The 22,755-nt window shown below is 45.8% G+C and overlaps 1 pseudogene across 1 annotated transcript in view; it reads right to left on the bottom strand.

The window, feature by feature from the left end:
* LOC308629058 (serine/threonine-protein phosphatase 4 regulatory subunit 1-like) overlaps window positions 1–22,755 on the bottom strand; it is a 69,751-nt pseudogene that overhangs the window by 32,465 nt on the left and 14,531 nt on the right. The window contains exons 3-5 of the transcript XR_014017917.1: window positions 17,512–17,646; window positions 7,961–8,103; window positions 3,304–3,450 (exon numbers count right to left, since the gene is read on the bottom strand). The product of XR_014017917.1 is annotated as a serine/threonine-protein phosphatase 4 regulatory subunit 1-like (transcript). The remainder of the gene's footprint in view (window positions 1–3,303; window positions 3,451–7,960; window positions 8,104–17,511; window positions 17,647–22,755) is intronic.

The raw sequence follows: 22,755 nt of genomic DNA, 5'->3' as shown, positions 1-22,755 counted from the left end.
AAGACACACATTTCTGATATGATGCTCGGCAGAACTGCATAGAGTGACGGCCACATAAATGAGCCGCGAGGCTTCGTATCCAGGGTGACGGGCAACTAAAGAGGGCCCGGCATCTCTATCCACCCTCTCCATGTGCCACGCCCACACGACCTTATTACTACCCATGTGCAACAAATCCAGAATCGTTAAAAAGTCAGCACTCCGAGCGACAAGAAATGACGTTCCCGTGGCCCTGGGAACCACTTGTATGCAATGACGATCTTCACTCGGTTGCTGGGGGCCAACTATTCTTTATAGCACACAACCACAACATTCTTTTTAAATAAATGCACAAGTAAAAATGAGCTCAAAACTAGGAATGACAACAAAAAAATGAGGAAGCCTTAATGTGAAAACGTGTTGTGAGAGAAAAATAGGCTTCTGACAATTAGTTATAATCTCAGAATGCTAATGGCCTTCCTGCAAGCGAGAGGAATTATAATTGGTCTCCGGTGGCCTGTTTATGCTGTCTAGATATAATTACAGGATACAGCGCTTCCAGGTTTTACCAATTCATTCATTCAACAACTAACATTTATTTAGTACTGACTCTGGGCCTGGCACTGTGCTGGGTGCCGAGGGCAGAAAGACACCTGTTGTTTAAGAAGCGCACTATTTTGAAAGAGAAATAAACAAACAAATGAAGTTCGCAGTTCGATTGCTAAATGACAGAAGACAGATATGAACCAAGCCTCCGGGATGCGTGAAGGAGGGAGTCGCTAATGTCGCCTGGCATATTAGACAGACTTCACAGAACAAACTGCATTTATCTGAGAAACCAGAACATAAGAAACCAACACATAATACACATAACCTGCACTGCATAACTCAATTTTAAACTGCCCAGGACATGTCCAGTTGGCTAGCTCCGATTCTCTCAATCATGTATACACTAGGGTGGCTGGCATCAGAATCAACTGATTGTAACTTCCAAAGGGAATGCAAAGGCTAATGAACAGATGCACATTTTGTCTATAGAGGCACGCCGTTTCCTCGGAGCAAGAAGCAATTCCTTCAAAACAGCACTGTTCCGAGAGTGTGTGCTTATGGACATATGGACGTAGCAACATTCACACCATATGGCTGCAAAGAAAGCCCAAAATACAAGGGCATCGGAGCAGTGCAATTGGCTTCTTTTCTCACCTGCCACAGTGTTTGGGGTGTCACTCAGACCAGCTAAATGAGAGCGCTGTCCTCCTGGGGAAGCTCTGCCAATCCCACACGTGGCCTCTGTCCCTTGAAGAATGAAATCCACTCCCTATCGTACTGTCATTTCCTAGCTGAAAAGAGAACAGCACCCTCTGTACTCCAGGACTCGGGGGGCCCAAGGAGTGAGGCCCCCTCCAAGACTCCTTGACCTCCAGGAAATCAGGGAAGACAGAACAGCTTCTGGGTCTGACCCAAGCACACACGGGCCAGGCAAGGAGCCCCAAATCCTGCTTCCCTCGGGGCCCTAAGGGAGGAGAAGTGGCAATCTTCCAGAAGTGCCCTGAAACGCAGATGTGCCTCTACCTGGGGAGGGTCCAAGACCATTTCTGTTCTTTGCAGCCACATTTAAAAGCTTGCGCATTTCAAGTAATGAAATCGGCAACCCACTTTGAATAAAAAGTACAATTTATGTGAACTAATTTGTTCTGCAAGTGAAATGTGAAGAGAGCTTTTTGAAGACTTGTTATATTTTCCAAATATTTTCACCAAAAGAAAAGAAGAATATTGCTGACAAGAATGGAGTGGTTGGAAACAAAACAAAATAAGAATCATGCAAAAACGCCTTTAAAATTATTTGTCATGGTATTCGGCAGTCTTTAGGGATAAGATATTTAGTTGTCAGTAGTAGCTTTGGAAACTAGCCTAACCAACTTTCAAATGAAAAAGAAGATCTAGTTGGCAAAGTTTACCACTCAACTGCCAAGTATCCCAACTAAATGATATTATCCAGGTTCATTCTGCAAAATGAATTTAATTTCTTACAGGGAAACTTGAAATTTATCAAAGAACCCTGGAGAATTTGAATTTTAATAATCAATTATTCTTCAGCCTGATTCATCTTATAAACATATGGAATATGCAAAAAATTAAGTTAGTTACAAAAGCCAGACCTTTAACTCATAGTTGAGGACAACTTTTACATAAATGAAGAATAATGACCAAATGTTCTGATGCTGTATTACAAATTTTTAGCTCCACGGTGTATAATGTTTCCACTTTGAAAAAGAATTCCTTTTTCGAACATCATTCTTCCTCAACCAAGAAAACAACTCTATCTTATTGTACTCACAATTAAGGCTTAAGATTTTGTAAATCCTTATGTATTTTCCTAAAATGCTGGAACATTCCTGGAGCTGTTTAGTCCTGTGATGCCAACACAAAGGGCCAGCCGGTGCAGCAACCCCTGCCTCAATCCCTGGGGAGGGAGCAGCAGCTACGGAACACAAGGTGGCCTTGGATGACCTTCCCCTGACCCATGAAGGAGAAGCCCGAGGACAAGCTGGGTCTTAGTCTAAGGGCAGCACGTGAAGGCCGGCACTGGCTCGCCAACAGCTAGTTTGTGAACAAGGGTTCCAGAAGCAAGTAGGAAGTCCTTGCTTGCATAATCACTTCATAATGGGTACAGAATCCTACAGACCCAAGGATACCATTAAATTAACTACTAAAAGTAGAAGACATTCAGTACTTACACTCTTTCTTTCATCATATACCTTTAACTGACAAGAGCACAGAGACTTGAACCCAGCATTTCCCAAACTGCTGTAAACGTGATGGCCACATTCTTCACATAGACTCTCTTATTTGCTGACATACCTAGTTTAGTCTCATCTTAATTTATAAAACAGACACACGTGTCCATTCGATTTTTTTTTTTCTAATTGTCCAAGTACCACCTAAAAGCAGCTCCCATACCATACTTGGTTCCTTACTTTGGGAAACAGGGTCCATGACCCAAGCTGGCTCAAGGCTTTACCTAATAGATCTCAGCATCTTGCCCAGCAGAAGTCCATGCCAGCTGCCTCACCTCTGCCCCAATCACTCTGATTTCCCAAGCTTTGCCTTCCTGAAACAATTGGATATAAGGATAATCACTTTCCAGGACAAGCTTGGATCTGAACTGAGAACTTTCTCCGATGGAGGCCACACCACCAGCTGCCTTGTTTATGGGAACAGTGCCGATCAGCACTGAACGCAAGTGACGCTTCGAGTCCCGCACACGTCAAGTTATGGGACAGTCTGCCGAGGCTTGGGGCTGTCACTCCCCAACAGACTTACACTCACGGCTTCTGCTTTGTACTCATCATCACTGTCAGGGGCAGAGAGTGCCAGCAGGACTGGACACACTTTGTTTTCAATATCGTGCTGGAAAATTAGATCTTGTTTCAGAAGAATCCACAGCACCTCCTGACTTGATTTTCTAACCTGGAAGAGGCCAAAGGTGAAACACAGAATGAGCCAGAGTGCTTTCAGGATCAAAGACCAAACTCCCTACGGTGAGTGCCAGGCCGGCCCCTGCCTCCTTCCCCCGGCCCCACCCGCCCCACCACACGGATCTTCTGGCCCTCCGGTCACTTCCTCCCCCAGGCCTTAGATGAGGCCACCAACGGCACCGACGGTTCCTCTGCGCTCAGGCCACACATCCCGTTCCCCACTCGGGTTGGGTTCCCCATCTACACTCTGACAGCGTAACCAGGCTTGCACTTTGCCTTCGCAACGCCTACCCCAGATTTCTACACACGCGCACACACACACACACACACACACACACACGCATTTTTTCCTGTATGATGACACATTGCTGTCTTCCCACCGCAGAGAGTGAACTTGGAGAGCGGGTACCACGCAGGCAGGGGGTGGGAAAACGCGGCGCTGTCCTCCCGACACTCTGTAGAGAGCCCTGGCGGGGAAGACCTGCCCTGCGAGGTGGGACACGCGCACAGAGGCTCCCGGGGCCAGAGACGGAAAGCTGGGGAGCTGTCCTCCCGACACTCTGTAGAGCCCTGACGGGGAGGACCTGCCCTGCGAGGCGGGACACGCGCACAGAGGCTCCTGGGGACAGAGGCGGAAAGCTGGGGAGCTGCCTGCCCCTCACTGTCTGCACCGGGTGAGCAAGCGCCGGAGCTCGAGGGCTCCTAAGAGGCTAGAGAGAGAACGTTTTGGGGAAGTGAAGGCACAGGAAATTCCCGTTTGTAGAGGAAGTAACGAGACAGGCAGCTCATGGCAGTGATGGGGATGCAGGGGAATAGCAACGGGGCCCAGAAATGTGCAGGCAGAGTCGCAGGCGATAAGACAGGAACTGGTTATAAAGAGGCGAGCCTGGGAGACCGGAACCCCGGAGGCCTGCCAGCAGAGAAGTTTCTGAACAGGTGCTGTTGTTCTAAGCCACCCAGTTTGTGGTACTTTGTTCTGGCAGCCCCAGGAGACTAACACCGCAAGCAGGAAAAGGGGAGAGGACAGCGTGCTCATGAGCACAGAGATGAACTCTGGGGAGAAGTCCCGGGTGACAGCATGGGGGCGGCGGGTGGACGGCGGAGTGCGAGCCTGAAGGGCCAGCGAGGTGGGAGTGGGAAAGGCTTCCAGGTCCCACTAAGACTTCTGGCAGCTACTCCGGCACCGTGGGAGCCCCAGGGTGGAAAAGCAGAGGAGTGACAAGATCGTCTTGGCCTCAGTGAGGGTGACAGTTTAGAAACCTCGAAGGGCTCTAAATGCTGAGAGCAGGCAAGGGGCTCCTGCGCAGCGACGCTTCCAGCTGTGACCAGGCATGGGCTTGGGGGCAGGGGACAGAGGAGAGGGGGTCCCTGCATGCATGTGGTCACAGAAAATCAAAGATGACTCGGGATCTTTGCCTCCAGGCACCAGTAAATAAAACAGAGAAAATAAGCCTGAAGGTAAAGAGACCAGGTTTGGGTGCTGGAAGAGTTGAACTCTGCAGACCTGATGCAGCAGATCTCTAGGGACAGCCAGCCACTGGGCTCTGGGGGAGGAGGTCAGCGACGCACCAACTCCGGAGGCCCGGCTGAGACGCGGCGTCCTGGTGTTCGCACGCACAGGGACCTCCCCAGGCCCAGGGGCGCAGATGAGACCCGGCACCACAAGAGAAAAAGACCAGACAACAGCCTGAAGGGCGGGCGAGGACCAGGGCTGGTGATGGAGACTGGTGAAGACACAGGCAGGGAGGGAAAGGCGGGGGGACACTTACGAGCCCAACAGGTGACACTGCAGTGGCGCGAATGCTGTGCCTGACTTGCGCTGTGCGATGATGACCAGTGGGGCCTCCTGGGCAGGGCATCAGCCTCTTTGAGCCTCAATCTCTTCACCTGTAGAAGTGGGCAATGATAGTACCTATCTCACAGGTGGCTGTGGGGATGAAACGACCTCATATACATAAAGGACAGTGTCTGGGGCATATCGGGATGGAGCAACAATAATTGCTGAGTGGGCGTCCAAGAAAGGTTTCTTCAAAACCACAAAAGTAGTTAACAGTGGCAAATGGGGCAAAAGGATCAAACAAAGGAAAAAGGAAGTCACTGGACAAATCGATGGTGAAAAAAAATAGAAATGCAACACCATAAAATAGTTCAAGTGAGTGACCAAGAGCTCTCTGGATCAACGGGGATAGATCTTAAAAACGGGGAGAATAAAAGTAGGTGGCAGAAGGGAAAATACAGCCTGATGTCATTTATGTAAGGTTTTAAAGCACCTGAAACAAGACACTCTCTTATTCAGGGCCACTTACACTGGCGGTGTGACTATATAACCCGGCATGGAAGGGACACACCAAGCCAGGGTGGCAGGTTCCTACAGAAAAGGGAGAAGGGGGAATGGATGGAGGAGGGGCCCCATGCAGTTTTCACCATATCTGCAACTTATAAATAAAAATAAAAAGGTTTGGGGCTTCCCTGGTGGCGCAGTTGTTGAGAATCTGCCTGCCAATGCAGCGGACACAGGTTCAAGCCCTGGTCTGGGAGTATCCCACATGCCGCGGAACAACTAGGCCCGTGAGCCACAACTACTGAGCCTGCGCGTCTGGAGCTTGTGCTCCGCAACAAGAGAGGCCGCGACAGTGAGAGGCCCGCGCACCGCGATGAAGAGTGGCCCCCACTTGCCACAACTAGAGAAAGCCCTCGCACAGAAACGAAGACCCAACACAGCAAAAATAAATTAATTAATTAATAAAAGAAAGCTGTTGTATGTAGAAAACTTTAAAAAATAATAAAATAAAAATAAAAAGGTTTGAAGCAAAATTTCAAAAGGTTAAACATTTCTCAAATATAGGCGGTTAGGGATATGGGTGTTTATGACATAATCCTCCCATGTGATTAAAATATTTTATGAAATTTTATAAATTAAAACTATTTTTGAAAAAAACCAAAACATCAGATTTCACAATGAGATTAGTTGTGTCCAGGCAAGATACCTCTCACTGGCTTCAGGACCACCAGCTGCAGTACAACAAGCTGACCCCTGAACGGGAGCCCACAGAGGGTCAAGGCCACAGTGCAGACGGTTGGAAAAGGAGTGATGGTGCGCTCAGGGTCAAGGCCAGGGGACACAAAGATGAGGGAGACTTAGGCATGATTATAACTGAAAGAGAAAAGAGAGAGACTGGAAAATAAGCAAGCTATGAACAAGAGATGGGACCAAAGAGGGGAGGGAAGACATCAGACTGGAGAAGGAGGTCGGACGGCCGTTCCCCTGAGACAGAGGCAAGGAGCTCAGGACAGCTACGTTACCAAAGGGAGAGTTTACAGTCAGTGCAGTTCCAAACACCTACCAGCCACCAGACCCTTTGCTAGGTCACAGAGATAAATAAAGAAGACCCAGGTCCTAGTGTCAGGGGCTCAGGGTCTAGAATGGGAGAGAAACTATTGGTTACAATGTCCAGTAGACCTGGGCAATCCCAAAATATACATACACCAGATGACCCTCAGGAGCCCGGGCTCCCAACACACACAACCACACTTCTCTGCACCTCGGTTTCCTCACCTCTAAAACAAGGATGAACTCACCAGCATGCCCGTTCTTCCCGAGATGGTCAGGAGGAGGAAACAAGGGCACGGTACGTCACACCGTGAGAGCTCAAGAAAGGACGTGTCACGTCCCCCAACCCAGCCTAACTTCATTTTTAAGAATGCATCCAAAGGAAAAAGAAAAGCCGACAGAAAAATAAAACTGCAACTTTTGTGAAGCTCACTGCATCTACAGAACAAAAAAGCTGAAAGGAAGCTAAGCATTCAAAAAAATTAAAAATATGAAGATTATGAAGATGTACAACGTCTATGACACACAGACGAGCTTCCCAGGGTAGAAAAATCCATCCTACTCATCTATTCATCCCCAGCACGAAGCGCCATGCTCAGCTCATAATGGGCACTCAGAAGCTGTCTGAACAAATGAATGGATGAAGGAAACTGCATCGCATTATGATTAGACCTATGTAGGAAAACATGTAAGCACCCGGAGAAGAAAATGCGAAAATAATCAAAATACTGAAGACAGGACAGTGGAGGTAGGATGACTTCTTTCCTTATTTAAAACCATCCTTGGGCTTCCCTGGTGGCGCAGTGGTTGAGAGTCCGCCTGCCGATGCAGGGGACACAGGTTCGTGCCCCGGTCTGGGAAGATCCCACATGCCCCGGAGCGGCTGGGCCCGTGAGCCATGGCCGCTGAGCCTGCGCGTCCGGAGCCTGTGCTCCACAACAGGAGAGGCCACAGCAGTGAGAGGCCTGCGTACCGCAAAAACAAAAAGAAATATGATAATAAGAATGCGTGCCATCTACCTTCCTATGTGATTAAAGAAAGTGGGCACAAAAAGACCTTTTGTTCTTGAGTCACTTAACTCTAAGCAGCTGTTTTCTGAATTATGAATGTCAGCTAAAATAAGACGAAAGAGAATTTGCTACAAAGACCCTAAGGTTATAATGTTTCACACCTGGTTGTTTGGATCTGTGAGGCACCGCACCACGATGGGTACGAGATGTTCAGAGAGCACCACGGGAAAATCGGATCTGTTTTCTTGTAGAAAAATGGTAAGAGGAGGAATTTGTTCCAGCAGCTCAGCCCGCACTGTGGGCTCTGCAGCAATAAAAAAATGAGACAAAGAATTATATAAGAATAAGCCAAGCATCTTATAGAGTATATATTGATAGTTTCTAGCTTTTCTTACTAAAATACTTCATCAAGGAAATTAGACAAATGCAGGTTAAAAATCATTTCCCATTTAGGGTATTTATGCCACAGATGAGCTTAAAAAGCTGATAAGCTATACGGCAATATAAAAACATAAAAAGAAGAGAGAATGACAACTCTATTATAACAAGCCATATATAAATCAAGGAGGGAGCAAGAGGTCTGCATGCCGGGCCAGCGTCCAAAACCCATTACAACTAACGGCATACATGCGAGACCTATGGGTTGTGCTTATTGAAATTCCAGCCAGAATGTATACATTATAAATAATTCTTTCATAAATGCACTCCCCCACAATCCATGCACCCCAATTATTTCTAAGGCAAAGCAATAAACAAAAGAGCGGCTCTACCTCCAATATACCACATTAAATTTAACACAAATATATAATTGCTTCAGCACTGTAAATGGTGACTCATTTACAAAGAGTACCCATTTAAGGACTCAAAACATCCACTTGGGCCTTTTTAAAAGCGTTGTGTCATACTCATATGAATATTTTAAACTAATATGGGAGTTATATGGAAGGGCTTATTTTTCTATTTTCGGTTAAAATGATCAAAATCTAAAGCAAGCCAATCAGCTATCCAAGCTTATATACAGGGCTTCCCTGGTGGCGCAGTGGTTGAGAGTCCGCCTGCTGATGCAGGGGACACGGGTTTGTGCCCTGGTCCAGGAAGATCCCACATGCCGCGAAGCGGCTGGGCCCGTGAGCCATGGCTGCTGAGCCTGCGCGTCCGGAGCCTGTGCTCCGCAGCGGGAGAGGCCACAACAGTGAGAGTCCCACGTACCGCAAAAAAAAAAAAAAAAAAAAAAAAAAAAAGCTTATATACAATATCTTGGAAATGTACAACTTAAAAATAAAAGTATACAATCCTCGTACAAACCTGCATCTTCTGACAATCTGACCACAATCTCCATTACCGTTATGAAGTCTTCTTCGTTGTTACTGAAGTCCCGGAAGATATCAAGCAGCCCTCTGGCAATAACCTGACTGTGGAAGCGAGAAAGGATCCATACAGTTATGTGTGCTAATTCCGGCATGTGCTACGAGCAGGTAATACAATCATGGGGGAAAGGAAAGTCAGCCACCTCCGCCCAGAGGGAGAAGACACAGTCAAGGAACATCCTATAAGAAGAGGACCCATATCCTCCAGTCTGGAGGTGGAAACTGTCCACCTGCACAAAAGAAAACCTTTTTCTCCTTTTCTGACTGAGTCTTCAGGCCTAGATAGACTTGGAAAAGAGGTCCCATGACAGCGGGAGGGAAGTAAGTGACCAATAAAATGCAGAAGGAAATGGTCCAAAGGGACATCCGATGGCCATCTCAATCTCGAATGGCCTCTACCCTCTAGAGGTCAGTAGCAGCCCTCTGGCTGCCCCCTCCCCATGATGTGACAATCAAAAATGTCTCTAAATGTCCACTGGGGACAAAATCACCCCCGGTTGAGAACCACTGCATTAAAGGATGCTGGGCAAAAGGCATAAAGGAACTCTCTGTACCATCTTTACAGCAATTCTGTAAATCTGAAGTTACTTCAAAATAAGGTTCAGAGACAAAACAAAGACCAAAAAAAGCCACAATGGGGTAACATGACCCTCACTAGAAGAACTAAAATTATAATAACAATACCTAGTGCTGATAAAGCTATGGAGCAACAGGAACTCACAGATTTTGCTTGTGGGAATGCAAAACAGCACAATTGTTATTTGGAATGCAACTTGTTATTTGGAAAACAATTTGGCAGCTTCTCAAAAAGTTAAATGCACACTTACCATTCAACACAGCAATTCCCTCTTAGGTATGTACCCAAATGAAATAAAAACATATGTCCACACAAAGACTTGTACACAAAGGTTCATATTAGCATCATTCATCATAGCCACAAGATGGAAAACATCTCAATATTTGTCAATTGGGGAATGCATACACAAAACACAGAATATCCATACAATGGAATATGACTCAGCAATAAAAAGGAGAGAACTTCTGGTAACAACAGGGAGGAATTTCAAACGCATTTTGCTAAGTAAAAGAAGCCAGCAGAAAAGACTACATGCCACATGATTCCATTTATAGGAAATTCTTAAAAAGGCAAAACCTTAGCATCAAAAAACAGATCAGTAGTTGCCTGGGCCAGTGGTGGTGAGAGAGGGGGAGACTGACTGCAAAGAGGCCAACAAGGAAACAAGGGGCTGATGGAAATGTTCAAACTTGACCATGGGGATGACTGCACGAGTGCATGCATCTACCCCAAGTTCACCTCACTGGACGCTCTAAGTGGGTGGATTTTATTGCATGAAAAGTATGCCTTGATAAAGGTGTTTGTTTCAAAGACACTGATGAGGAGAAAAGTCAGTGGGATCAACAGTGGCTAACGGTGGCCTGGAGGCCTTGGTGTGCCCGCAAAGAGGGACTGGCGTTCCTGATGGGTGTCTTGGAGCAAATGGAAAGGAGCGTCTGTCTGCCTCTGTCTGCTCCTCTGGGTACCTGACAATCTAGAAATAATACACGTCTCTGTGTCATTTCTGGCCAAGCATCGGGAGAAGAGCTGAAGTCAAAAACCCACCTTGGGGCTTCCCTGGTGGCGCAGTGGTTGAGAGTCCGCCTGCCGATGCAGGGGACATGGGTTCGTGCCCTGGTCCGGGAAGATCCCACGTGCTGCAGAGCAGCTGGGCCCGTGAGCCATGGCCGCTGAGCCTGCGCGTCCGGAGCCTGTGCTCCGCAACGGGAGAGGCCACAACAGTGAGAGGCCCGCATACCACACACACACACAAAAAAACCCACCTTGATTTTCAGAAAAAGATAACTAGAAATGTGGAATTCAAAGAGGCATCTTTTGGCCCAGCATACTACAGGAAGAAATCCATCAGCTCGAGCCTGCCCATGGAGAGACCTATACCACCCCTGGGATGAAAGGTCGAGATCTGGCAGCCAGGAGGTTTGGGGAAGCCGGAACAGACACTATAAAGTCCCTGATTACATTTCACTGGACCACATTCATGGCAGCCTCCCAGGGGAAATCAAGCAACTAAGATCCCCAATCTGCTTGTAGGGCCATAGAATGGATAGACAGAGCTGCATCCAGCCTCAAGTGGTCACAGGAGGCCTGCCCTCTTAAGGAAAGCAAGGAAAGGGGTAAGAGAGGGCCCTGAAGCAGGGACACATCCACCGCTGTGAATGCAGAATGAGAGAGAGGTAAAGACGCAAACAGATTGGCGCTTTGGCACCAACACTTTGGCTGCTTGATGTTGGAATGACCTGGAGAGATCACAGCGGATGAGCAGAGTCCACAAGCATCAGAGTCGATACTTCTGTCAGCTGTGCTAATGACATGAAAGAACAGTGGACAACTGTGCGCCTCAGGAAAGTGTGAGGAAGCTTAAATGAGATCATGAGATCGTGCACGTGAAGCTCAGAGCATGGTACCCAGCACACGGTGAGTCCTCTAGTGCATCAGCCATCAACCATATTACGATATAAGCAAAGAATCGCAATCAAAATGTCTATCAAAAGAGGGAAGCTAAAATAAAGTATGATGCAGCTATACACTGGCATACCATACAACCTTTTTTTTTTTTTTTTTTTTTTTGCAGTACGCGGGCCTCTCACTGTTGTGGCCTCTTCCATTGCAGAGCACAGGCTCCGGATGCGCAGGCTCAGCAGCCATGGCTCACAGGCCTAGCCGCTCCACAGGATGTGGGATCTTCCCGGACCGGGGCATGAACCCGTGTCCCCTGCATCGGCAGGCAGACTCTCAACCACTGCGCCACCAGGGAAGCCCCCATACAACCATTTTTAAAGGTACCTATAGAAATGCATTGAGTTAGAAAGATGCCCATGATACATGAAATGAAAAAACAAGAGGAAGAATTTTACATACAGTATGAACCCATTTCTTAACAAAAATTATGTTTATGCATATGTGTGCAATACATGTACATATAAACACACTCACATATACGTACACTCATTTAGGAAGTGTGTGGAAGGATATACACTGAACGGCTCATGGTTACTATCTAAGGTTATAGTGGGGAAGGGAGGGAGACTCTCACTATTTAACTCCTGAAATTGCTAAATTTCAAAGAGCCCGTATTATTTCTGTGAATTTTTTTTAAACATAAAGAAAGAGGGTGGCTTGCTTTCACATGGCAATGTTCCCTGGAAATGTCACCACGGAAGGAACCCATGGTGTCTCTGTCCCTTCTTTCCCTCACCCACTCATGCAGTTACGATCATGAGTTTAGCCCCACTGGCTCTGGACTAGGGGCAGGAAGCCTGGGGTGCAGAGACCAGCAAGTTCCAGGTCCCGCTGTGAAGGAGCTCACAGTCGAGGCCTGTAAGGAGGCAGGAAAATCGATGATGACCAACAGTGATGCGATTCTAAAGACAGAGAAGAAGGACGTGGAGGAACGAGGCAGGGAGATGAGCGTGTGGATGAGCAGGTGTTGGGTAGGGAGACGCGGAGGGGTGAGGTCATCGGCTGCCGATGTGGGAACAATCAGACGAGGACTTGAAAATAAGTCTGATTCACGTGCTGCAGGTCACTGGAAGAGCTGGACGTGCTGGGGCAGTTAGGGAATACGGGGACTCTCTCTACTTTCTCCTCAGTTTTTCTGCAAACCTAAAACTGCTCACAAAAATAAAGTCTGTTAATTAAAGAAAAAATTAAAGTGAAATAAAAACCTCCCAACAAACAAAAGCTGTGAGAATTCATTGACAGTCGTCTTGTGCTAACAAGAATTGTTAAAGGAAGTTCTTGCGGCAAAAGGATATCTGACAGAAATGGACAGTTTACAAAAAGAACTAAAAAGCACGAAAATGGTAAAAATGATAGCAAATATAAAAAATATTTTTCTCATTTTAGTTGCTTTAAAAAGATAGTTGACTATCTGAAGCAAATATAGTAACAAGGTATTGTAGGGTTTGTAACTTGTGCAGAGGTAAAATGTAGGAAGACAATAGGGGGGCGAGGAAACAGAAGTCCACTGCTGTAAGGTTCTTATACTGCATCCTGCACTGCATGAAGACTAGAATAATTTTATTTGAACAGTTGGAATAAGCTAAAGAAATATACTATAATCTCTAGAACAACCAATAAAAAATTTTAAAAGAGGTATAACTAATGAGTCAATAGTGGAGATAAATTGGAATTATTAAAAAACTCATTCGATTTTTCTTAAAAAGGCAGGAAAAGAGGAAAATACCAGGAAAAATTGAGACAAACAGAAAACAAAGTGCAAGACAGTAGATTTAAACTGAACCGTATCAAAAGTAACAAATGTAAATGAGCTAAACATTCAAATTAAAAGGCAGATTGTTAAACTGGATAAGAAAGCAAGACCCAATTATATGCTTTCTACAATAACCAGGCTTTAAATATAAGACATAGGAAGGTTAAAAACAAAAGTATAGGCAGAAATATTCCATACAAACACTAATCAAGAGAAAGCGGGAGTATATATATTAATATTAAACATAGTAAGCTTCAGAAAAAGGAATATTACTAGAGATAAAGAGGGACATTTCACACTGATCAAGAGATCAATTTATTCAAGAACACAGGGCAATACTAAGTGTGAACACAGCTTCGAAATACACAAAATGAAAACTGTTAGAATTGAAAGAAAAACAGATAAATCCATGATTATAGTCACAGATTCCAACATTCCTCTCTCAGTAATTGACAGAACAAGAAGACAGAAAATTAACAATAAAGAAGACCTGAATAATGTTTTCAAACAACTTTCCAAGTTGACATTGATAGGATACTCTACCCAAAAACGTTGGGATGCACGTTCTTTTCAAGCACACATGAAACATGCAACAAGTTAGAGTAGATTTCTGAGCCACAAAACAAATCTCAGCGACTTGTAAAGAAGAGAAATAATACAAAGTATGTTCTCTGACCACAAAAGACTTAAACTAAGAATCAAATAACAGAAAGATACCTGAAAAATCATCAAATATTTCTAAATTAATCAATATACTTCTAAATAACTCATTGGTCAAAGGAGAAATCATTATGGATGTTAAAAATACTCTATAATAAAAGGTAATGAAAAATATTGCCTATCAGAACTTGAGGATGCAACTAATATAATATTTAAGTATTTATAATACTTAATATAGTACTTAATAGCAATCTTAAAATGTAAAATGCAGATGTTATAAAGGAAAGGCCAAGAAAGTAAAATGTTAAGCATTCCTCACAAGATGTAAGAAAAAGAACAGCAATTAAATTCCCCCCCACAAGAAAACTCCAAGGAAGAAAAAAATACAGATTAGAGTAAAAATTACTGAACTAGAAAATGAACATATAACAGAGGAATTCAAAGACAAAACTTGATTCTTCAAAATAACTAATAAAATTGATAATCCTCTGGTAAGAATCATCTAGGGAAAAAAAAGAGAAAAGGCAACAAGTGCCAACAACAGGATGGAAAATGGGGCCATACTACAGATTTCACAGACAATAAAAAGAAAATTACCATTTGCCAACACACAAAAGAAAATTACCATTTGCCAACAGACAATGAAATAACAGATCTAAGTGGTGATTATTTGTGACCATTAAAATCATTAGAAGAAAGGCTGGTAAGGAATTTTGTAGTGAAAGAATCGAACACCTGCGCCCACTGCTCAATATTAACATCTCGACCAGACCTTGCCTCCTGATGTTTTGTAATAAAAAGTAGACAAGACAACATATGAAGTATTGTTTAAAAGAAAATTGAAGCAGAATCTAATCAAGTCTCCAAGTTTAATTTTCAGTTTACAGAAAATACAGAGAACAAAGGAACACATGAAATTACACCATGAGAATAATGACCACCAAATCCAGAATGTGGAAAATTCTACAAGACTAATGACCCCTTCAAGAGAGACTTCCCTGGTGGTGCAGTGGTTAAGAATCTGCCTGCCAATGCGGGGAACATGGGTTCGATCCCTGGTCCAGGAAGATCCCATATGCCGTGGAGCAACTAAGCCCGTGTGCCACAACTACTGAGCCTGCGCTCTAGAGCCCGCGAGCCACAACTACGGAGCCCACATGCCACAACTACTGAAGCCCATGTGCCTAGAGCCCGTGCTCCACAACAAGAGAAGCCATCACAATGAGAAGCCCATGCACCATAACGAAGAGTAGTCCCTGCTCACTACAACTAGAGAAAGCCTGTGTGCAGCAACAAAGACCCAATGCAGCCAAAACAAAAGACTAACGACCCCTTCAACAAATAAATGATGTAGGAGGAAGATGACAGGGAGAATCAATTAGAGAGTAAAAGAGATTTAAGATCAAAAGGAAAACAACTATGAACAAAAAAAGACTTAAGGGCTTCCCTGGTGGCGCAGTGGTTGAGAGTCTGCCTGCCGATGCAGGGGACACGGGTTCGTGCCCCGGTCCGGGAAGATCCCACATGCCGTGGAGCGGCTAGGCCCATGAGCCATGGCCGCTGAGCCTGCGCGTCTGGAGCCTGTGCTCCGCAGTGGGAGAGGCCACAACAGTGAGAGGCCTGCGTACCGCAAAAAAAAAAAAAAAAAAAAAGAAATGATACAATTTACATTAGCCTAAAAGATCAAATACCTAGAACTAAATCTAACAAGATACAAAAGATCTCTACAACAGAAAACCGTGTATTATAGTATTATAGTTATTTATGTGTATGTTTATACATGTATATGTATATATGTGTATACACACACACACACACACACACACACAGGGAAAGTGAAGAAAATCTTAAAACATGGAAGGAGTAGACACGTAGATATTGTAAGGATATCAATTCTTTACATATTGATTTATGGATGCAATGCAATTGCAGTGAAAATCCCAGCAGGTTTTTTTTTCTAGAAACTGATAAACTGGTATTAAAATACACTTGGAAACGCAAAGGGCCAACAGCAGCCAGGACAATCTGGAAGAACAAAGTGGGATAGCAAGGTATCAGGTAATCTCTCTGATACCAAGACTTTGATGACAAAGCTGCAGTAATGAGGACGGTGGGGTCCTGGTGCTACGAGAGATACAGCCAATGCAGCAGACTAGAGAGTCCAGAAACGGACACCGGACTGAAGACAAAGGTGGCAACGCAGAGCAGAGATCAAAGCGCTCTCGATGAATGGCCCTGGGTGAACTGGAGACCACAGGAGGGAAATGAAGCTTGAACCTGTCCCTCACATCATACCAAACAAGAAAAGCAATTCCAGGTGGACTGTGGCTCCCAGTGTGAACGGGGAACAACAAAACTTCAGGAAGACAGTGTAAGAAAATACGCTAGTGGCCTGGGGGGAGGCAGACGTCTCTTACACAGGACATGAAAAGCAGAGACCCTAAAAGAGAAAGCTGCGAAACCGTGGACTACCTGCCTCAATGAAGAGCGGCTCATCAAAAGACGCCGCTCGCAGCACCCTCACTTCCCCAGCTGTAGCTCTGGGATACTAACTGGGCTCGCTCAGTAGCACTTGCTGTGAGCTTTCTATGATTTAACAGATGTAAAAGCAGAGACTATAATTTTTTAAAGGAGTAGTAAGAATAGACAGTGAGTAGGAACCAGTCTTAACAGAACCTGTCCTTCAGGGAAGGGATGCGGGGAGGGCCGGGTAGAGTCCGCAGGACTGTCAGAGTGAGAGAGGGTTTTTAAGTGGAAGGAAAGGGCCCGTAGAAGGGGTGACAAGGAAGAGACAAGAAGACGGAGGGAGACGGGAGACGAGAGAGCGCCTTCTCCTCTGAGGGAGGAGGGAAGTGCCGGCAGATGCAGGTTTGGGCGGATTGGGAACCCAAAGGGATGCCTTAGTCTCTGCTTTCCTCCTGAAGGAAGAGTCAAGGTCGTCTGCTGAAGGGAAGAGGCGTGGGCTGAGCCCGGAGGAGGGTCCTGCCAGCACCATGAGGCGTGACAGCAGGATGTGCAGGACAAGTGGCACAAAGGTCCCTGAAGCCCAGTGCCGTCAAGACACAAGACGGGCGAGCAACACACCGACCAATGCTTCTCAATTGCGGGACACGTTTTACTTTTCTGAGCACCGTACATGTGAAGGAAAGCCAGTCAGCAATCTTAATTATTTAAATCCCATTAAATTTCATCACCGTCTCCTTCCTGGCTTACCGGGTGGTCAGTAAAACAGCAACAAGAATAATGGGAAACCCTAATAACGCAGTGCTGTTCGGGCAGACTCCCAGCATCCAGGGGACAGCCCGTATTCCACCTCCACCATGCATCCTGCAAGGCTGTCACAGACAGGTGGCCGCCAGTGGCCCCTTAACCGTACGCAGGCCAGGCACAGCTTACCGGTTGAAGATGTTGCCGCTGAAAAAGTGTACTTTTCCAGGCGAGCAAGTGTAGGCAGGTTGTCCTGGCCCAGAACGTCCAAGAAGGCTGTCATCCTCCTGCCATCGCATGAGGGACCGTAGTCCTCAAATCCATCTAGAGGGGAAGAGGGGAACCACACTCGTAAGTGCGCACCAACTGGGACTGGTCACACCTGGGCAAGACGGGGCTGGTCACACACCTTCTACTTTCACAGGCCTTCCCGGCTGAAGCCTCTGAGTATGGCAGACTTGACAATGCATGGAAAATGCAGGGGGCAGGTTAATAAACCAAGGGAAGGGTGATGAGACCAGAGCCTTCGAGAAGGGCCAAACGCCCTCCCTTCAGGGCTGCTGGTCTGATGCACTCTCACCACCGTGGATAGGACCCTCTCTGCCTTCTGGGACACAGAAGCAAGTGAACAAAGCGCTCGCCCCTATGAAAACTGGCCACGGAGCTCTACACAAACACATTTAAAACGGTCGAAAGAAAAAGAAGTTTGACCCCTACGCGAGAATCTGATGGCAAGTCCTCGGCGCCGTATCTTGTCGTGGCCTAAACGTCCTCACTATGCAGCTTCACCCACTCCGTGACATCGAGTCCCATCAACCCTCAGCCTTGGCCTGGCAACACCCAACCAGACCCCTGCACGTGGATGTCTAACGGGTGCCTCCAACTCACTCTGGCCAAAAGTGAGCCAGCTGTCACACTGCCTCTTCCTCTCCAAGCCTGCTTCCCCCTGTACCCCCAGCTGAGGGCAGGCATCCCCTCCCTCCAACGTAACGCCATACGACCCTGGAATGGAATGAATCCCCCAACTTCTATGTATTAGCTGCGTGACCAGAGTAAGTGACTTCACCTGTCTATGCTCCCATATTCTAACATGTAGGGTGCATACAAAACCCTACCCTTGCCCAGTCCAGATGTTGGAACAAATGAGTTCGTGCACGGCAAGACCAACGGGATCTGGCCCCTCATGACCTGGCCTTGACCCTGGCCACCACCTTCTACGCACCCACGTGTCAGGGGTGGAAAGGCTTCCCTCCTATCCCCTGAACAGAAATAGCTGGGCGAGAAGCGCTACTGAAAAAAAGCAAGAGGGTTCCTACGTGGCAGATAGAAAAACCACAGTTAATTTAGGCAGTAACTGATAATAGTTGAAAACAAGAGATGACAAGTTTGCACCTAGGTGCTTACTCTTCTTTGAAACATTAACCACATTTTTTTTCTCAACTAATTCTTTTAGGCTAGTAATTAGAGCCTATTAAAAATGTACACTGTATAACAGTTACCCAGATAATTCTTACACATAATTAGACATTTCTAGAAACAAATGTGTGTGCCACGATCAACGACGTCATTTTCCTGCAGGGTCCCTCCTGGGAGCACCAGGCCCCTAACCACAGTCACGTGGCATGGGCTATTCTCAGTACTTTTCGGGACCCAGGAAGAATATGCAACTTCCAACCCACAGACAGTCACGGAGCACTGCAGACCCGGCCTGGAGTGGGCTTTAAAACACCAAGTTCAAAACAGACAGCTTTGGGACCTGATGATGTCCACAGACGTACATGCCCTTTTCACATATACAACCTTTCATAAGGATCAGGTTTCAAAACAGCCTCTGAGGCCCAACCGTGTACTTCATGGGTTAAGAACTCCTGTTTAAAAGTAAAAGAAAATATTTCTTCAAAAAACTCTGCTTATGGGCTTCCCTGGTGGCACAGTAGTTGAGAGTCCGCCTGCCGAGGCAGGGGACACGGGTTCGCGCCCCGGTCCCACAAGTTCCCACATGCCGCGGAACGGCTGGGCCCGTGAGCCATGGCCGCTGGGCCTGCGCGTCCGGAGCCTGTGCTCCGCAACGGGAGAGGCCACAGCAGTGAGAGGCCCGCGTAACCCAAAAACAAAACAAAAAAAAACTCTGCTTATCAGAGACCTAAAGAACTTAGCAATTCATTCTACAAAAGAATAATTGTTATTAGAGAACATGAATGATCCTACTACACTAACTATAGAAAACTACACTAACTATATACATGGAAATAAAAGCCATAAGCCATAAAATATTGGATAATAACTAAACTTTATTGGTTACCTCCTATAAGCCGGAACTTTGCTAAGAGCTTTCTGTACAGCAGTAGTTCACTAAACCCTGACAATAACCTTATTAGCCCATGTTTCCGTTAAGGGAATTGCATCTCAGAGAGGCTAAGAAGGCTGCCGAAGGTCACGCAGCTACAGAGCGGCAGAGTCAGAATCTGAACGCAAGCAGTCAGACTCTAGATGTTGCACTATGCTGTCCTGCCAGAAAGGAAACCGAAATTTTAATTTTAACTTTCAAAGAAATCCCTCCCTCCTCCCTGCCCGGGATTCAGCCACAGTGGCGTTCCCTTAGTTCTTCAAACACACCAAAAGCCTTCATCTCGATGATTTTGTACGTGCTGTTCCCACTGCCTGGGACACTATCACTCCTTAATCACTACGCCCTACCCCAGCCTGGGTGTCACTGTCTAAAAGAGCCTTTCCCTGACCTTTGGCGGAAGGCCAGTCCCTGGCTACAGCCCCTCCTGGAGCTGTGGCTCTCCCGTCCTGACGCCGCCACAGAGATGCTGGCACCAGCTTTTGTGGCTGCTCGTGTCTGTCTCCCAGCAGCTCTGCACGCTCCACAGAGGGGCGGTAACCCCAGCACCCAGTAAAGCACCTGACAAGTAACAGGTGCTCAATAAAAAGTAGTGCCATGAAGGAACACCAAAAGAAACAAATGAAAATACTGAATTAAAAAAAAAAGAATGTTATAATATAAAATCATAAAGAAGCAAGAAGGAACCTTAGCACATGCCTTGATAAATTCCCTCATTTTATATTCAGAGCCCCCAAAGCCAGCAGCAAAAACTGGAATTCTTAGAACCTAAATGTTCTGCATTCCAGCCCAGCGCTCTTTCAAGAGATGTGCAGAAAGACCTACTGAGATGAAGGCTGAAAGCACAACAAAGCCAAAGGCAAGGGTTATGGCCCCTGAGGCAACTGAAGGAAGGCGAGAGAGACTTCCGTTTCCAGCCAAGAAGGTAAAAGACCTGCAAGGTTTACACAACTAGAAAACCAGGAAAAATATCAATGAAACAAAAGTTTTCAGGCACTGGACAACAAGCAGCCCAGCACTAGGATCTCCCAGAGAAGATCTCTCCTTGTCACAAACAAGGAGAGCCCTGAGGTGGCAGCGGCTGACCGCCTAGAGGGTTCTCAGCTGCAGAGCAGGAAGCGTGAGGAGGCCAGAGGAGGCCAGGGGAGAAGAGGGAGCCGCAGAGATCAGCACAGCAGCCCCCAGAAGATAAACCACTTGTGTGTTGCTAGGAAACAACTGCTTTAGCAGAAGTTGACACCCTATGGTCAACATTTAAGACCTACATACAGCTAAGGCTAAAGCACTAGATTTCTGATGCTTATACGGGCATAAAAAATACAGGTGGTGAATTTGAAACCAAGCCCCCAGTATAAGACAATTGTGGAAAGGGGTCTACAGTTGAGGTGGGAGTAGGGTAAAGGACGCTCACTCCTGAGAAATCAAAACCACAGCCTTGCATGACCTATGGGTGTAGAGACGGATTTACACGACTTGCAAAGTGTAGGCGCCTCACACTGAGCAACTGGGAGGATCACTGTCCAGATTTATTCCAATTCCAGGCATCCCTGCTGAAGCAAACAAGCTGTTCTAAAGAGACGTACAATCCAATAAGCATGCACCTTCATAAAACAATCCCTGCTGAAGATAAATATGCAGTAAAAATTTTCAAACTATACATGGTTACAAACCATCAAGAGGAAGGGTTAACAGACACAACAAATGAGAATTTGCACCCCAAGATGAGAGATATCAGAAAAAAATCTGCAGTACACTGTCACAGAATTATGCATAGAATGAATAGGACTTTTAAAGTAGACACCATAATGAAAAAAGAGGAGAGTGCAGGGTGGGAGGAACAGGCACATTTGAAAAAGAACCAAGCAGAAATGAAAAATAGAGACAATTTAATTAAAAATTCAGTAGCTGGCTTAAATAGCAGTTTCGACACAGCTCAAGAGAGAGTTAGTGAGCTGGAAGATTGACCTGACAAATCACGCAGAACACTGCACAGAGAACTGAAGAGTTGGAAAAGACGGGACAGCAATTGAGGCACATGAAGAATGGAATGCTAAGGTCTAAGACAAGTTCAGTAGGAATTCCAGGACGGATTCGTGAACATAGGAAGAGGCAATATTCAAAGAAATAATGGCTAACCATTTTCCAGAATATAAAAGATGAATATTCAATTTGAAGAAGTAGAAATCCTGAACTGAATGATTAATAACAAATCCATACTTGGAAGCACTGTAGAACACCAATGGCAAAGAAAAGCATCTAAAGAAAAGGGAGAAAAAGTAAAGATTAAATCTCAGACCTCGCACTTAAAAGATGTCAGAGGCATAATGTACGAGTTGAAATGGCTGGTTCTGAAACCCAGCTCTACCTCTTAGAAGGTACCGACTCCAGGTAAATGTCTCACCTCTCTGATTCCCAGTTTCTCACTCTAGTAGAATGGATGCCTACCTCAGGTGACTGCTGTAGGGTAGGTTAAATGACAGGAGATGGACAGATAGATGTAGTTATGCAGCATGCGACACACATAAGCGCTTTAGAAATGTCAGCTGCTGCTGTTCGTATGTCTAAGCCACTGAGCGCATTATGTCACTGGTATTGTTTATGCTTCTACCCCCCCCCCAGAGTTCAGGGCAACCACAGCAACTAGAAAGTGTGTTGCTGGGGCGGGGGGGCAGGGGGAATATGAGGGGAAGCCCTCGTATTAAACTCAGCCCAAACTCTGGCTTGACCCCTAAACCATGCCCCTGTGTGGTAAACTCCAGCATAGCTGAGGCTAGAACTGAAATGAGATTTGGGGTGCTATCCACTACAGGAGAGACAGTGGGAACAGTTGGACCTCAATTTAAATGCCTACTGAAATAAAACAAAACAGAACAAAGAAATCAACACTCTTTGGAGGCATATAGCAGAATTCAGAGATTTTTACAGCACATAATATTCACTATATCCAGGTTACACTCCAAAATTAGTCAGTAAACAAAGAAACAGAAAACTTGAACTAGCTAAAAGAGAAAACGTCAAAGCATATTGAAAGGATCCAAATTTTAGAATTACAGACAAGGATTTTAAAACAACTATTATAAAATGCC

The sequence above is a fragment of the Mesoplodon bidens genome, assembly GCF_964165515.1.
Source record: "Mesoplodon bidens genome assembly, chromosome: 15".
Lineage (NCBI taxonomy): Eukaryota > Metazoa > Chordata > Mammalia > Artiodactyla > Ziphiidae > Mesoplodon > Mesoplodon bidens.
Note: the sequence above shows the minus strand (reverse complement) of the source record. Positions and strands in the feature narration are given on the sequence as shown.